Source organism: Magnolia sinica, chromosome 1, assembly GCF_029962835.1.
Source record: "Magnolia sinica isolate HGM2019 chromosome 1, MsV1, whole genome shotgun sequence".
Taxonomy (NCBI): Eukaryota; Viridiplantae; Streptophyta; class Magnoliopsida; order Magnoliales; family Magnoliaceae; genus Magnolia; species Magnolia sinica.
In genome coordinates this window covers 63212876-63227188 of record NC_080573.1, presented here as the reverse complement: position 1 = coordinate 63227188, position 14313 = coordinate 63212876, and positions in this window count along the sequence as shown.

Sequence of the window (14313 nt, the reverse complement as noted above, 5' to 3'; positions counted from 1 at the left end):
CGAGTGGAAGAGACCACACTATCCGCCTGACCAGTAGTTTGCCAATACCTACCTGACTCGTCGATAGCGGACCCATTTATGAGCTGGTTAAACTCAACCTAGCTTATAACCTCTCTCACTTGGGTGGAAAGGCCACACCCCCTTCTAACCGACCACGACACAGTGGGAGATGCAGCCTACTAGTATTCAGCACTAGTGCACTCATGTATCTATTAATCTAAACGTTGGAGCATCTCCTTGTACCAAAAAAGTTCTGGAATTTTTAGCCAAGGACATCTTATGTGCCCACAGTGCTAAAGTAAATATTTTCGGTATCTAATCTGGCATCCACGATGTGCCTGTGGAGGCCACGACCCTAATGTCGCTAGGACATATAGTGATCATGTCATGCAAATGCAAGATGCATGGATCACACTGTCCAGCCATGCAGCAATCCTTCACGTACCGAGCACTCATGTGGGCAACTCCTGTCAGTGAGTCCCACAAACAGTCTTCCTAATGGCATATACTATGATCAATCACTCCTCATATCAAGCATACATATGATGCGTATGGGCATGAATCATGGAGTTACACTAAGCATGTTATATGGTAATGAACTATCTTCGTAATGAATATGGGCCTAAACAGCCTACACACAAAAAGTATGAGCCTAATAATGGGCCTTAGGGAGAGTTACAATGCGAACATTTAACCATCATTGCTCTTACAATGTGGACATTAAACCATCATTGCTCCCAAGGCATGGCCAACATAAACATCATTACATACATCATGGTGGAATCTCACATCGCAATGGGCCTCTTATACATCACGTTCGACCCCACACAGAGGCCTCACATATGTCTCATTGGGCCTCATTCACGGTCCTTATACACATTACATTGGGCCTCAACCCATGGGCCTTAAATACATCATAATGGCCCTCATATACATCAAGTGGGCCACATCACATGAGCTGCACCAATGGGCCTCATATACAATAAGTGGGCCACATCAATGGGTCTCATATACATTAAGCGAGCTGCATCAATGGGTTCATATACATCAAGTGGGCCACACCAATGGGCCTCATATACATCAAGTGGGTCGTATCAATGGGCCACACTAATGGGCCTCATATACATCAAGTCAGGCCCACTGTTCTAGGTGAACTATCTACACCTTACATCTATTTTTAGAGATCATTTTAGAACATTACCCAAAAAAATGAATCATATCGGAAGATCATCTGGACCATACCACAAATAATAGTGGTGATAATGATTTCCACTGTTAAAACTACACAGGGCCCACCATAGCATTTATTTTCCATGCAATCTATTCATACGGTCACAAAGACCTGAATCAAAAGGAAAAACAAATATCATATTGATTCAGAACTTCTATGGTACCAAAAGGATTTCAATGGTAGCCGTTCAACTCTCCACTGTTTTCTGCAGTGTAGTCCACCTGATTGATTTGCCACATTTTTAGTCTCAGGCCTTGAGACGAGCTTGCCAATTGAGTGGACGGTTTAGATCTAACACATGCACCAGGACCCCACTGTCAGGACGATTTGGATGGTGTAGATAAAACACTTACAACATGTGGGGTCCCCACGTGTGTGGATAGCACCCACAATAGGCGAGGTCCATGGACAGACAACCTGGATGAACACATGCCTCACGATGGTCCTCACTGTCCAGATAGGTGGACAGTGTGGATGAAGCACATACACCATGGCATGGGCCCGTCAGATGGATGACTCAGATAAAACACTTACAGCACAGTGGATCCCACCGTCCTTGTTGGATGGTGTGGATCACCACATGTGCAAGGCCCCAGTGTGGATAAAATATATACATCATGGTATCACAGCACCGTCCAAATGTCTGGATGGTGCGGATGTAATACAATTAGGGTGGGCCCCACCCGCTCGGTATATGGACGGTGTGGATAACACATATATCATACGTGAGACCCACGGAACTTGATGATGTCACTTCAAATAGCCATATAGCCGTCCAGGGCTGCTGGACGCCCTGGACAATCTGGATATAATGTATATCATGGTGGTCCCTCACGGGTGGCCCACACATATAATGGGTGGGTTCAACCTTCTGGTGGACGGCGTGGATACAACAAATACATCATAGCATGGGTCCCACCATCCAACCATCTAGACGGTTTGTATAAGACCCATACAACATGGTGGATCCCCACAGAACTTGCTGCATTACAGCAGCTATATAGCTGGTGTCTGGTAGGCCAGCCAGTCTACTTTCAACAATAGGTGGGTTCCCATGTGGGGCCCACCAGATATGTATATAACATATATATCTTATATATTATTATTATTATTATTATTATTATTATTATTATTATTATTATTATTATAAAGAACTGCCAGCGTCCAGGCCCGCTGGATGGCCTAGACATGGTGTAGCATCAAGGTGGGGGTCCATGTGCTGGATGGAGCACGGCCTCAAGGTGGACCCCACATGCAGTGGGCCACACTGTTGCAGCATGAATGGAATACATATTTCACGGTGTAGCCCCTCCGACGAACGGCCTGGATCACACATCACAATAGGGTCCACAAACTTGGGAAGGAAAGAGAGATGGAGAGAGAGAGAGAGAGTGAGTGATGGAGGGACCCCGGCACATTGGGCCCTCCCTTCCATGCATTACAACATACATCAAGTAGGTCCCATTACACGTGGGCCCACCAATCAACATCAACAGTGGAGACCCTTTCTCCATCAAAATGTAAGGTCTAGATGATCCATTTCATACAAAGAAATTAAACATCACGATGGGGAACATGAGGAGTAGCCCCATCATGGGATGGATATATGAATCATGGTGGGCCATCGGCCACACCTAGGGTCCAAAGTGAGATCCATACCGTCAATCAGTAGGCCCCACTTGCCCCATCATCAAAACATAAATTTAAGCCTATAAAAACACCTACCATTGGATCTATGAATGTTATATTGTAAATATAGCACTCGAAGAGTGGTCACATTTTGCTGTGCCAGACCATTTAAAATTTTTATCATGCATTGAGTTGAATTGATCAGGTTCGTATCTTCGTCGAACTTGCCTCCATTTTCAAGTTGAAGAGAAGTTTGTTGAAGTTCATGATTTCAAGCTCAAATTCAGGAACTAAGGTTCAAGAACTCAAGTTCAATGTTGAAGTTCATACTGTACGCTAAAGACTCAAGAACTCAAGCGTAACTCAAGCTCAAGTTCGAGAGATCGAACTCAAGCTTCATGTATCACAAGTAATCAAGGTTTTGAAGCAAATGATGTTTCAATTGTTCCAACTCACTAACAAGGTATGGATGACCCTAGATTGACCATAGGTTGAGTCATATTCATTGCATATTTTATATGGGTCATTTCATAAGTTTATAAGTCATTTTCTCGACTAGTCTTAGTCCTTATTCAACTAGTCCAAGTACTGGCTCGACCAGTCGAAGGTTTGTTGTGAATTTTTAAAATTTTTTGTTGGACTCTCAACCAGTCAAGTGAACAGTGCTTGATCGGTCGTGCACGCTCAACTCAAAATCCAGAAAGCTTTTTTTTTTCCCACTCAACCAGTCGAGTGCATTACTCGACCAGTCGAGTAGGCCACTCGACTAGTCGAGCAAGCCTCTCAACCAGTCGAGTAACGACCTCATCTTATCGCGTCAGAAAATTTGAAATTTTGTTGGTCCTTCGACTAGTCGAACTGACCCTTAGACCAGTCGAGTGAACAGTATTTTCACCTATAAATAGAGCATGAATTTCAGAGTTTTTTCATTCATTGAAAGCTAAATCAAGACACCACTCTAAGAGATAAGTTTGTGATTTTATTAAGATATATTGTGCTCGTTTTAGATTCTCTATAATTAGCTTTTGTAATTTGATTTTGAGATATTTATTCCAATCTTACTTTAAGAAGGGACTTGTGTTTTCCCCTTTCTTGAGATCAAAATCAAATCAAGCTAGCCCAGGTTGATTTAATTAAAAATCATTTAGAATTAGAACATTTTCATCTGTGAGACTGGACATTGAACTTCTTCGTCTACATCGGATTAGTTCTACTGGGCTTCTTCAAAAGGAGAAATTCTAGATAAGTACATTTACATTTTGTATATCTCTTTTTGGTTTTTGAAGTTGTGTTAGAAAAATCTCTTTTTGGTTTTGTCTAAGCTGATCCAGAAAATCTCAGAGTGTGGAGTTTTTGTAATTGTGTAAGCCCAACTAAAAGACACAATTGTGAAGGTTTTAAGGTGAACCTTGGAAAACCTTTTTCATAGTGAACACTAATATCTTGAGGGAGTGGATATTAGGAGTGGAGTAGTTGTGTGGCTATTTTCTAACAGTTGGTGTTTATACAAGCGAACCACTATAATTCCTGGAGATGTGGTGATTGATTGAATGTGCTTATGTGTGTGAATGTTGTAATTTACTTTAAGCATTTATGGAGAATGGTGTAATTTATTTTATGTACTTATGGGAATGTTGTAATAACTTAGTTTATTTCCTTTGCTATTTCCTTTACCTCTCTATTGGTTTGGGTTTTTGATATTTACAAACGTTCTAGTAAGGTTGTCCTGCCATAAGCCTTTAGTTTTTAATGTTATGTTTTCCTTAGAACTAAGTTTGGGTCAACCTCTCAAGACTAGTACATTTGAGGTTGTTACTTACTTGCGCTTCTTTATTATTTGATTATGCTATCTTTCTTTCAATTTTGCATTTGGTTTTTTAATTTGGCATAGTCTTATTCACCCCCCTCTAGGATGTATAGCTTGGCCTTTTCAAGTGGTATCAGAGCTTAATAGCTCTTTTTATTTAGATTTATTTCCTAAGCTAACTGATCTAAGCTTATAAGATGTCAAATTTTGATAGCCTCTCAATCACTAGGCCTCCACCTTTTGATGGCTCCAATTATGCCTATTGGAAAGCCAAAATGAGGATCTTTTTAAGGTCCATAGATGAGAGCATGTGGCAAGCCACAGTGACTATATGGACCCCTCCTACCACTGAAGTGATTGACATTGATGGATCCAAAACTATAAGGTTACACCCCATTTTTCTTTGACCACACTTCAAAAAATGAGAGTAGTGCCAATGCAAAGGCTTTAAATGCAATTACGTACGCACTATCACCAGATGAATTCAAAAGAATTATATCTTATGATACTGCAAAAGGACATTCTAGAAATCACACATGAGGGTACGACTATTGTCAATAAATCTAAACTTCAAATCCTCACCACTCGGTTTGAGGAGATACATATGGAAGAAAGTGAAACTTTCATGGACTTCTATACTAAGTTAAATGACATAGTCAACTTTTTATGGGGTCTTGGTGATAGCATCCCGGAAAGCAAAGTATGTGCAACGATACTGCACTCATTGCCTGATAGGTTCAATTCTAAGGTGACCGCGATCCAGGAACTTTGTGATACAGATAATATGAGTTTTGAAGAGCTAGTTGGTTCTTTACAAACCTACGAGTTAAACTTTAAGTCTCCTAAAGGTAAGTCCATCACCCTTAAGTCTTTTAAAAATATTTCTCATGATAAAACTAGTAATTCTGATTGTGAAAATTCTAAAGATGATATGGCATTATTAGCCAAGAAGTTTTATAAAATTTTCAAAAGAAAAAACAGGGTAGATTTTCAAAAACCTTCTGAAAAGAAAGGGACTAGATCTAAAATTTGGAAATCTATTAAAGACAGCCAATGTTTCAACTGTCATGAATACGGGCATCGGGAAAACAAATGTCTAAAGAGGAACAAATATAAAAAGAAAGGCATGTTGGCTACATGGGATGAATCATCTTACTCTGAAGTCTCTTCCGAGTCAGAAGATTCTAAACCCGAGTCTGCTAATAAAGTTAAAGCCTTAATGACTCTAGCCAAAGTCACTTACTCAGACAGTTGTGATTCAACTTATGATGAAAATCTGAGAAGTGATCCTGAAAATGATGAGGATTTACAAGATGCCTATGATGCCTTATATAGGGAAAGTTGTAAGGTAGCTATAAAACTAAAACTTCAAAATGAAAAGTTTTTGAAACTAAAAGAAAATTTTGATAATCTAATTTTAGAAAAATTGCACCTTTCAGATTGTTTTGAAAAAACCAAGTGTGATTTAGATTTCAAAACTTCCCAAGTTGAAAACCTAAAATCTGAAAATGAAAAACTGAAACTAGAAGTCTCTTCTCTCGAGTATAAATGATACTTGCAGGTATGCCCAGGGTGATCCTAAACTAGAGAAATTGTTAACCGGATCAAGGAAACGTGGTGATAGCTCTAGTCTGGGCTACGATAAGAATACGACTCCTAAATATAAGAACACACCTCCAAAATTTGTTAAAGGGGACTCCTCTAACTCAAAAGGGAAAAGTCTGAATCAAAATACTTTAAAAAATCCTAAAACTTTTTAGGCTATCAAACCTAAAAGCAATCATATAAATTATAGAAATCAGAATCATAACCCCTTAGCTGAGAAAATTGTGGATTTACTCAAGGAGCTTCTAAAATCTAACTCGAATGTTAGAATATATGTAACGTCTCGAAAAAATCCGTACAAGGACCTGAGTACCACCTCAGGTAAGACTACCCAAGGACCGCATCCTGTCAAATAAGTTAGACAGAAATTAGTTAAATACTAAATTAAATAATCAGTGGATTAAGCTCAAGCCACCATTTCCACAAATGAGAAGGCCTAAAACTATTAATACCACTGACTCAACATCACTTAAAAACCTAGAACAAATCCGAAGAGCCTGTTGCTCTCGGGAGTACGTTGAAACTCCGTATCGGACCTAGACGACACGTTAAGGGTCCGATGACTGCAAAACTATAGGACTTTGTCCGTCCTACTGGGCTTAACAACCATCGTGGGAATCAAGCCCAGATAGTGTCCAGAAATGTACAACATGAGCCATGAGTAAAGTGTGTGAGAAACACGAATACCTTTAGAAAATGAACCAAAACTTAAGTGAATTGGGTCGTTCACTCTTACGTGAAATTGAGGATTTCAGACCATCAGTTTCTAACCAAACTTCACCCATGGGGAAAGAAAATTTCCCTATACATATCCATATAACTGTGGCCCCAATTAAGTAAGTATGACCGTTGATCTGACGTAGGTTCTCCACGGTCGCCAATCGCTCTGAAATCATGTCCTAACATAGATCCATTGTCATAAAGCATGCCCTATGACATAGGTGGGTTGTGGGCCTCCCTATGAGCCCTGTTCATCAAAAAACAGTCACCCAAAGGATATAAACTATGTGTATAGTGGCCCTGGGGCCATTTGCATCACTTCTGGGCTTATAAATAGCCCTTATTTCACCCCACCTCTCTCATATACGAATTTCTCTAAAACCCTAAGGGAGAGAGAGGAGAAAAGAAGAGAAAAGAGGGAAGAGAGAAGAAGGAGTTTGGGAGATTGCTACAGGAATCCTCTCTCACGATTTCACACACTAAATCTCCACCCCATTGCGCTACCAAACCTTTTCGGTTATGATTTTGGGTAAGAAACCCTAACCTTAATCTCGTAGTAGAAATCCAGGATAGTCATTTGTCAATCTAGCTAACCAGTTTTGTAATTTAGGTACCCGACATTCCGTTTCAGAAACGTAGAGTTTGGACCGAGTCCGAATCGAGCATCCCGATGAAAGGTATGAACTATAAATGCTTAGTTGCAGTTATCAATGCTTTCATGTCAGCTAATGATTTATGTCTGACTTGATTGCTACCGTGTTATCTTAGATACGCCAATTTTTGTATAATTTACATGTATGAACTGTGTTGAGCAAGAGATGCATCCTATGTGTTTGTTGAAATGTTTAAATGAACATTTAAACATGATTTGTGCTTTCCATGATCACTGATCTAGGATTCATCATTGTCATATGCATGTTGATCTCTCTGTGTAAGGAATTGCTAAAATATATGTTGTGACTAACCTAGTCTATATATTTGGTGAATTGTAGTCTAAGTGTTTGATGAATTGTCTGAATGAGAAATTGTTGATGATTGGTATTTATTGCGAGTATTAAGATGGGATTCTTAATTGCCTTATACATATGTATAGTTTCCTTCATGTAATCATATTTATCTCTATGCAATTTATGGATAAAATGCAAGTGTTTGGTATCATGATCAATATGTTTAATGAAATGGTCAAATGAAGAATTTATTGGATTGTTTGTTAAATGTTGAAATGATTATCACATGTGTTTATTGGTTGCATCTGTGTAAGATTGGGGCTATAACATAGCCTAGGCAATCGGTAACAGTCCCTGATCGGGTGGTCAAATTAGTCTCACCACATTGGATATACTCGATGAATCCGAGTTGCATGATGATTGTTGATAGTGGTTAGGCCACGATGGGTGCTTATGCACCCCATGTCGATTAAGTCAGCGTGTACCCGTACCAATCGAACTTGCCTAACAAACCGATTGGCCTATTGTGTGTTTACCATGTATGGACACTACTGCTTGAATCTATGGTAGCCCTCACCAATGTAAAGGCCCACATTAACCATGGTACCACGATCCGCTAAGACTCATGAGCTGGACATGGTGGTATGGGATACCGTGTTCGAGCTATCGACCTATGCTGGGGTAACTGAAAAGGCCTAGCTATATGTCCTAAAGGGGGGGTGAATAGGACTATGCCAAATTTAAAATAATAAGAGCGGAATAAAACAATAAGATAGCCAAGAAAAGGAAAGATAATAATTCACAATACAGAATGTAAAGCAATCACAAAATCTAGTTGTTCTAAGGACAACCTTTCACCATAAAAACCAAAGGTTTATGGTAGGACAACCTTACTAGAACAATTAGAGAATTAAAACCTAAAACTGTAAAGGAACAGAAAGAAAATAGCAAGAATTGAAAACTAAACTATTACAACATTCCCTATAGTCTTGAAATGTAAATATTACAACATTCACATCCACGCATACATCCCACAAATTTGAATGATAAATGATATAGAAATTAAGCAAACATTCAAACCACAATACACAGAATTATAGTGGTTCGCCTGTGTGTTCACCAACTGTTAAACAACAGTCACATAGATTGCTACTCCACTCCTAATATCCTCACACAGGGGATATCAGCGTTCACTATGAAAATAGGTTTCACAGGTTCACCTAAAACCTTCACAATTATGTCTTTCAATGGGCTTACACAATTCAAAAACCCCACTTCTGAGTTTTCCTGGCTCTCCTTAGACAACCAATAGATTGAGATTTTTCTAACTTAATCTCAAACAAAAACCAAAATAAAGGAAATTTACAATACAATAAAATACCTAGATTTCTCCTTTTGTAGTAGCCTAGAAGAACCAATTAGAGTAGAAGTTCGAATGTGGAAGTTCAATGTCCAATACTCACTTTGAAATGGTTCTAGGTTCTAATTGATTTTAAATTAAACCAGTTGGGCTAGCTATATTTGATTTTGATTCCAAGAAGAAGAAATATAACAATTTCTCTTTTCAATTCAGATTGGAATATAGAAACAAAATCAAATTAATAAAGCTAACAAAAGAGAATATTAAATATGCACAATGTAGCTTAAAAATGAACACAAACTTATCTCAGAGTGATGCGTTGATTTTACCTGAAATTTGATATGAAACTCTTAAATTCATGTTCTATTTATAGTTGTAGAAATCACATCCACGACTGGTCTTGAGGACACTACGATTGGTCGTAGACTGAACAGATTTTTGAAATTTTAAGCGCGATCGAATAAAACCGTTTCACGACTGGTCGTAGGGTGTCCATGACCGGTCATGAGCCCTCCACAACTAGTCGTGAGCATCCTACGATTGGTTGTGAGGCACCAGATTTAGTCACTGGAGTTTGAGTCAAAGGTGCACAATCGATCCTGGAACGAGTCGTCACTGTTCCTACGACTAGTCAAGCAGTCACCATGACTGGTCGTAGCTCAACCAAAAAATTTTAAAAAATTGCAACAACTTAGGATTGGTCTAGGAATTTCTTGGACTGGTCGAGGCAGAGCTAGGACTACTCGAACAGAGTTCAGGACTAGTCTGAGAACAGTCCAAATACATGTAAAGTAATTCAATTTGAATTATGTATACAAAATGACTTACCCTAAGGTCAATCTAAGGTCAATCATACCTTGAAAGTGAGGTATGAACATTGAGACTTCATTTCTTCAGATGATAGTTGACCTTTGAAGATTGTGAAGCTTGAGATATATCTACTTGATGTAACATTGAGCTTGAGATCTTCTAGAGCTTGAATTACACTTCATCTTGCGTTGTACACTAACTTGAGTCTTTGAACAAGATCACTTCTTTCGTTGTATCTTGTACTTGCATTTCTTGAAATGGTTTGAATTAGTTCTTCGTTCTTGACTTGAAGTAAAGTGTTTAGAGAGGTGATGTAATGTCTTGATCATATATACCAATGAACTACACAAGACATAGATTGATGATTTGGCACCACAAAATTTAACAACTAAAGGAGCATAAAACCATAGCACTTACAATCTCCCCCTTTGTTAAATTTGTGACAAAACACACTAAAAAAAAAAGAGAATCATGCACCAGTCAATCATGCACCAGACATATATAAGAGAACCAGTTACAGCCTGGTTAAAGAATCATGCACCAGTTGTCATTAACCAGCATAAATTCTTCCTTACTTATTTACTCCCCTTGTGTAGCACACACATATATATCATAAAAATTAATGTTACTACCCTTCAATCCATATCCATTTCAATCAATCCAAACTACTTGAAATCTTCTCCCCCTTTTTGTCACAATATGACAAAGGAAGCAAAAAAGAAATGGAAAAGGATAATAAGCAAGAGTAAGAAAAGGATTAACTAGTCAAGATTTAAGCAAATTAAAGTCCACAAACCATTAACCAGTTCAAATTCCACAAACATAGGTCAGTCAACCAATCTGAAGTAAAAACAAAGTTCGCATACCAACAAAGGTAAAATAGTATATGAGTTAATACAGACCAAAGGATAAAACACTTAATCAGATCCATATGAAGGAGTAGGTATGGTAGGATCAAGTTGATGAAGGCCCTTGTTTAAGTGCCTAAGATACTTGCGTATATATTTAAACCGAGGATCATGGGCCACATTCATATTCTCAACCTTCTCCTCAAGAGCACAATGACGAGCATCAAAATCAGATGGCTTATAGTCAGGATCATTAGTAGAATCAGATTCAAGTTCATCAAAGATATCATCGATATTAATATCATCAGGAAGATCGCCAGCTTCATCTTCATTCCCTGCTTCAGCTCCTCCAACATCAACATCCACTTGACCAGGAGCTAATTCCAACTTCATCTTGTTACTATTCGAATTTTTAAAAATAAGATGATGGATAGGAGCCTCTCCAACCGGCATAGCAACTAACATGTGATTAGCTAACACAGTCATAAGATAGGCAAATGGAATATCACTATGACCTGGATGGAGACAAAACTGAATGACAGAATGACATATCAATGAAGGAAGATAAACTTTAGTACCAGAGATAACATAATGCAAAACCCAAACCATAAACGAAGTCAGTTCAGTTTTGTTACCTGAACGAGGATACATATTTGAAATAAAGATTCTGTAGAGAACTTTGTATTTGGGTAACAAATACTTTGAGGAGAGCGCATTCCCTTTATGAGTCCATTGCACATTCATATTACATAGATCTCTAGTGAGCATGCATTTTTCCAATTCTATGGGTTTTTCAGCTAAAGTATGAATAGGAATACCCTCATCGTTGACAGGTATGTCCATAAGACCCAAAATCAGATGGCAGTTTACATCAAATGGACCTTCTCTAGCATTAATTTTAAATGATAAATTCTTAGATGAAAATTCAGAGATACACACAAATAGAGCCTGTGCAATAGATTGGTATGCAGGCCCACCCTAATGTAAGATGTTAGCCCATCCTATAGCTTGGAGAAGAGGAAGAATACTAAAAGGAGCAATGTGGTCAAGATCAATAGGTCGTTCAACAATGACATTGCGCAATCGCAAATCCCGCACATACAAGGGATCATCTTTGGGTGACCGAAGATGGCACCGAGTAATAGGAGTTGATCGAGAAGAAGATGGACCACAAGATGTTTTCTTTTTCCCTCTAGCATCCATTTACTCAAAGCAACAAGAAATCACAAAGGAAGTAGAGATGGGTTTTTCTAGATCAGCAAATGGAGAAGAAAAATCCCAAAATCTTAACAAAGCTTAAAATCAAGTACTCCAATGACACAAATGAAGAGAATAGAATATGAATCTACAAGATTGACTGAAAAAATGCACTAACCTTAACAAATCAAACAGTAGGGTTCGACTAGTCGTGCCACAGCTTGTTAGAGAGAAAAGAAGAAATGAGGAAGATGATGGTTTTTTCCAAATTAAAGAGATCAGCGCGCTCCACTACCGATCTTCAACCGTCCTCAATCGGTCATATCACGACTGGTCGAGCATGCCCTCAACTGGTCGTGTATCAACATAAACATGCAATTTTCATAAAAAAAATTAAATTTAAATTAATAAATTATCAAATATATATACATTATGATACAAATAAGCATGAATATTCAATTTAGATTGCACATACCGAGATCAAATTTTAATTTATTAAACTTTCTTTAGTCGAGCAGTTTAGTGAAAAGTTAGCAAGTTTAGTCTCAGTAAGAATGTATTCCAAAGATATCAACTTTTCTTTCACTAATTCACGAATGTAATGATACCTAATGTTAATGTGCTTGGTACATGAATGCTGGATTGGGTTTTTTGAAATATTTATAGTAGTGAAATTATCACAATATAATATCATTGATTCCTGTGCAATTCCATAATTGCTTAACATACGATTCATCCAAACAAGTTGAGTACATGCATTTCCTGCTGCAATTTATTCAGCCTCAATAGTTACGAGTGATATAGAACTTTGTTTCTTGCTAAACCAAGAAACCAAACAATTTCCAATATAGAAACAACCACCACTGGTTGATTTCCTGTCATCAATATTACCAGCCCAATCAGCATCTGAGTACCCAGCCAATTGAATGGTTGTATCATATGGATACCAGAGACCCAATTTAGCAATACTTGTGACATATCGCATTATATGCTTAATAGCAGTTAGATGTGATTCTTTAGGGTTAGATTGATATCTTGCATAAATACCAACACTTAAAGCAATATCAGGTCTACTTGCAGTTAAATAAAGTAAACTGCCAATCATACTACGATATAATTTAGGATCCACAACTTTACCTGTAGAGTCCTTTGAGAGTCTTAAAGTTGTACTCATAGGATTATCAAAATTCTCACTATTCTCAAATCTGAAATTTTTAATTAAGTTTAGAGCATATTTGGTTTTGAAATAAAAATGCCATTAGATTGTTGTTTCACTTGCAATCCTAGGAAATAATTCAATTCCCCAACCATGCTCATTTCAAACTTAGATTTCATTAAATCTGCAAACTCTACAGTCATGTTAGAATAGGTAGATCCATAAATAATATCATCAACATAGATCTGCACTATTAAGATGTGATCATTAAGTTTCTTAACAAAGAGAGTCTTATCTACACTTCCCATTTGAAAATCATGACTTAGTAAAAACTTAGTCAATTTCTCGTACCATACTCTGGGAGCTTGTTTTAAGCCGTTTAGAGCCTTTTTAAGGTGATAGACATGATCAGTGTTCTTAGGGTCTTCAAAACCCATTGGTTGTTCAACATATACTTCTTCATACAGATCACCATTTAAGAAGGCACTCTTCACATCCATTTGATAAATTTTAAATTTTCTAAAGCAAGCAATAGATATAAATAGTCTGATTGACTCAAGATGAGCTATTGGGGCAAAGGTTTCATCATAATCAATACCCTCAATTTGAGTGTACCCTTGTACAACCAGTCTAGCCTTGTTGCGAATTATATTACCAAGTTCATCAGACTTATTTTTGAAAATCTACTTTATTCCGATAATATATTTATCTTTAAGTCTAGGAACAAGATATCAAACATCATTTCTCACAAATTGGTTAAGCTCTTCTTATATCGCAACAATCCAGTTTTCATCAGTAAGAGATTCTTTTACGTTTGCCGGTTCAATCTGGTATGTAAAACATACGTAATTACATATATCTTCTAGTTGTCTATGAGTGCGCACACCAGTGAGAGGGTTTCCAAGAATCTGAGTGGTTGAATGATCTTTCACAGTCCTTAATTCAGAGTCAATTTGATTTGATGAAGTATCTGGTTTGTCAATTAAAAGAACTTTATCATTAT